Source organism: Myotis davidii, unplaced genomic scaffold, assembly GCF_000327345.1.
Source record: "Myotis davidii unplaced genomic scaffold, ASM32734v1 scaffold448, whole genome shotgun sequence".
Lineage (NCBI taxonomy): Eukaryota > Metazoa > Chordata > Mammalia > Chiroptera > Vespertilionidae > Myotis > Myotis davidii.
In genome coordinates, this window is record NW_006383009.1 from 3,987,338 (window position 1) to 3,992,223 (window position 4,886).

Below are 4,886 nucleotides of genomic sequence, written 5' to 3' on the forward strand. Positions count from 1 at the left end.
TCTGTGCAGTGGAATTACACCAGGCGATAGGAAAGTCCTGAGGTCCCTGTGACCTCCCAGGTAACCTGCAGGTGCTTAGTTAAACACATGTGCTCACCCTAACATCCTCTTGCCCCACCAGCGTGGCACAAAGTCACAAAGTTCTCACTAAAGGATGTAGGGATGACTAGGCAAGGAGCTCGGGCTCCCTCCCCCCACACACACCAGCAGAGGCCAGGCCCCAGAGTTACTCCAGAGTGCTGAGTCATCCTCACGCGGCAGAGCAAGATCAGCAGCGGGCAGAGAGAGCCGAGCACGGGGGTGCTGTCCAAGGTGGCAGCCTGCAGATCAATAATGGTGAGACCACAGCATTCACTGGACTCCAGGCTGCAGGCACCGTTCATTTCCATGAATGGATAAGGGAACCAAACCCCAGGGGCACAGGAAGGTACATAGGTTTTTAGGGGATGACTCCACAAAGGGGACCTCACACATGTCTGGCCTTCTACTGGGCCGTGTGTTTCCCTGGTATTTCTAGGCCTGGGATAGGACTCTGAAGGTCCCCCCGTCTATTTATGGTTTCCCCCAAATATAACAGCCTCCAGGAGTTTGCCCTGATCCAGACCCATCGGCCTGGACAGCTGTCAGCGCCAGAGAAGCCATTCATGTTCACATTCCTGCCCCTCCTCTCCCTGACACTTGGCACAGGGGGAGAGCCTCAGTTTCCCCATCTGTAAAAGGTGGTCGCCCTAGTTGGTTTGGCTCAGTGGATAGAGTGGGGGCCTGCGGACTAAAGGGTCCTGGGCTCCATTCCGGTGAAGGGTACATCCCTGGGTTGCGGGCTCGGTCCCCAGTAGGGCGTGTGCAGGAGGCAGGCAATAAATGATTCTCTCTCATCGTTGATGTTTCTATCTCTCTCCTTCTTTCCTCTCTGAAATCAATAAAAATATTAAAGAAAACAATGGTGGTAACAGAACTCGTGTCAGGGCCATGGGGGAGGACACACAGGAAGTAGGGGTTTTGCATATGCTGGGGGTCAACACTATCATAATTCAAATTCCAGTGCCACCCCCCTGCTCTGTGACTGAGAGGGTCTGTGCTTGGCTCTCTCTGCCCCAGGCTGGGGTTTCTGGAAGGCTGGGGAGAGGAGGAAGCCAGTCTGGGCCCCAGTCCCTTGCTGGGCCCAGAGAGGAGGTGGCAAGGAATTGGGGTGCTGAGGTTTAGGGCAGAAAGGGCTGGTGTCAGGACTAGCTTTACCACTCAGGACTCCGGGCCCCTGGCACTGGTCCCTGTGCCACGGAGAAGATGGGCAGATGGAAGAGGTGTGTAAAGTGTGACAGGGGTGTGCAGGCAAGAGGTAGGGGATCAATGGGGGCCACAGAGCAAGGCTCCCAGTGGAAGAACAGGACCCAGCCCCCTCCCCAGCACAAAGCCGCTGGCTGCGTAGGCCAGCCAAGACTCCAGCGCCCCGGGGCTCCGCCTCAGCTCCCTGCAGGGGGTTATCACCAGGTAATGGGAGGGGCCTGGGCCAACCCCACCTCCCACCTTCATTAAGCCCTGGCTTCTCATCAGGGGCTCCCCTACCATCCGGGCTGCAGCTGGTCAGGAGGTTCAACCAGCCTCTTCTTCCCACCCGGACCCATTCCCTCTCTAGTGATGAGGAAGTGGAGGGGCAGGTAAAGTGGGTAGGGGTGTAGGGATGACCCATCCACGAGACCCTGCATGCTCACAGGGCGGTGCAGAGGTCGCATCTGAGTCCGTCAGAGGCTGAGTTCCCGGGAACACAGAAGCGGGAGGCTGAGGCCATCTCTCTTCAGGCAGGAGGCTCCACAGGAATTAACAGGAGAGCCACCATTTGAAAGTGAGCGATTCCGTGGCCTTTAGCACACTCATGATAGTATACAACCATCTTTTCCAGAACTTTTCCATGACCCCCAAAGGAGATCCCATCTGCATTAGCAGGCACTCCCCAGTCCCCCTGCCCCAGCCCCTAGCCACCACTCGTCTGCTTCCTGTCTGGAATCTCATTTGCCTGTTCTGGACACTTTACATTAAAATATTCTGCACCCAATTTCCAGCGCCGGGAGGGGAGGTTCCCCACACCACAATGCTCCCTCACCAGCTGGCTCTCCCATGATTCAACCCAGTTCTGACGCTTTTTGCCTGGAGACAGCGTCAGACCCCATAGGTTCAGGGCTTTCGGTCCCACATGACTGTCCCCACCCCAACCCTCTCTCCAGATGCCAACTGAACTGCAAGTCCAGGTTGTCACCTGTGCTTCTGGCCCCCTTCTTAGGTCCGATGAGTTTGCTCGAGCAGATCAGAGAACTTCAGAAACCCATTGACTCACTAGAATACTCATTTATTACAAAAGGTATTAGCAGATAAGAATCAACAGCCAGATGAAAGGATGGGCGGGACAAGGTGTGGGGAAGGGCCATGGAGCTTCCATGTCCACTCCGAGGCACCACCCTCCCAGCACCTCCTGTTCACCAACCTGGAAGCTCTTGGAACCCCATCATTCGGGGTTTTATGGAGGCTTCCTGACGTAGGCATAGTTGATTCAGACATTGGCCATTGGTGATTGATTCAACCTCCAGTACCTCTCCTCTCCCCTCCCCAGAGGTCAGGGTGGACCTGAAACTTCTAATCATGTTGCTGGCTCCACCGGCCACCAGCCCCATCCTTAGTTATGTTTATACTAGAGGCCCGATGCATGAAATTCGTGCAAGAATAGGCCTTCCTTCCTCCGGCTGCTGGCACCGGCTTCCCTCTGGCACCCGGGACCCGGGCTTCCCTCGCAGCCCTGGCTTTGTCTGGAAGGTCGGCCGGCCGGCCGGCCAGTCTAATTAGCATATTATGTTTTTATTATTATAGACTAGAGGCCCAGTGCACGAAATTCATGCATGAGGAGGGGGTCCCTCAGCTCAGCCTGCACCCTCTCCCAATCCAGGACCGTTGGCTCCTAACTGCTTGCCTCCCTGATCACCCCTAACTGCTCGCCTGCCTGCCTGATCACCCCTAACCGCCTCTGCCTCAGCCCCTGCTGCCATGGCATTGTCCGGAAGGGTGTCCAGAATGACGTCTGGAAGGTCGTTTGGCTGACCAGTCTAATTAGCATATTATGCTTTTATTATTATAGATTAACAGAGCAAAAGACACCTTTCTCACTCACTTCACAGGGAAACTACAAGGAGTTTAGGAGCTCAGTACCAGAAATGGGGTGGGAGACCAAATATATATTTCATACTGTAAGTCACAATTTTTTTGCCAGTGAAAATGGTTTCTTGTGGTGTTGTGAGAAAAGAATTTCAAAGCGCACACGCATGGGAGTAGTTTAAGTGTAGTATCAAGACTTACTGGGGTGGAGGGGAATAAGATGCAGGCAGGCTCTATAGCAACTGCTGGGAGAGTCCTGATAATCCTCCATATATTTTCTTTCTCCCTCTTTTTTGAAATCCTCACCCCAGGACATTTTCATTGATTTTTAGAGAGAGGGGAAGAGAGAGAGAGAGAAACACCCAGAATGTATGTGGATGGAAAAGGGGCCACATACGAAACCTGACAAGCTCAGGGGAGGCCTTACAAACTCGGAGACCAGAATGGACCCCACAGCCTCTGCCTGATTATTGTTAAACTTTGACTGAGATGCAAAAGTCATAAGGAAAAAGGACTAATCTTAATGCTCAGCTCCATGGCATTGTACAATGGTATGCCCATGGGACCGCCTCCTGGATGAGGTTCCAGAACATTCCCAGCCCAGGAGCACCCTGGGCTCTCTCCCAAGATGCTCAGTGCCCCTGGATACCAGCCATGCCCACCTCTGTTATAATGGGTGAAGCTGCCTGTTTCCTAAAATGATGTAATGGAACCAACGGTGCCTTCTTTTCCTTCTGGCATCTTTCACTCAACATCACCTCCATGAATGGTCTTTGTAACCTGCTGGAGGACCTGTCCTTTTCCTTGCTGTATAGTATTCCACGGTGCATATTCAGGAGTGAAACTGCTGACTCATGAGTGGGCATGTGTCACCTTCAGGACCAGTAATTACTGTCAATGTAAGAAATGTCCAAACCTGTAGAGAATTTTATTAATTTATTTGAGCCAAAGTGATGACAGTTGCCAAGAGGTAAAAATCTCAAATGATTGAGAAAATGCTCAGGAGACTGGTACTTTTGCAGTTTATTTTGTACATTACAGGCAAAGGAGGAGACGTAAGGGGGGTTTCATGAAATCCAATGGTGGTGGATTAGGGAGGTGGGAGTGAATCTCATTTCCTGAGACTTGAGGACATGGAGAAACAAGTACTTCTTTCACATTGGTGGGTGCAGGACAGTTAACAATGATCATTTACAGCCCATAGAGATAGTATGCGGGGGACAAGACAACAATGCAGGGCTCTGTGGTCTCCCGCCCTGGTGAGAGGCTGTACTCTGAGGGGATTTCTCTGACGTTCCAAAGGTATGTTATCAGCGATGCAAAAAGACAATGTTCAGGCTCAGTTACGGTGAAGATTGACCTTTGTCAAGGAAGGTACTGGCCTGGGACATGACCCCCTGCCGTGACTCACATTTAGTTAAGAAGCTGTGATTTCAGACCATCCTATGTGGTTTGTTCTGGTCTCTGAGTTTTTAAGGCCTCCCTGAGCTGGTCAGCTTTCTATGTGGCCCCTTTTCCATCCACATTAGATCATTTCATTCCTGGAACTTCTCAAGGGGACACAGCACCAGTGAGGGCCTGGGAAATCCCTGGGGACAGGAAAGGGGGATGTTGGCTCCACTTCACCAAATTCTGCTTTGCTGGCAGCCAGGCCCCTCTGTCTCCCCTTCGAAACATCTTTGGCTGATGACTTCATAGCCAGCCCTGTGGCCAAGCTGGGAGGAGTGTGTGTGTGTGTGTGTGTGTGT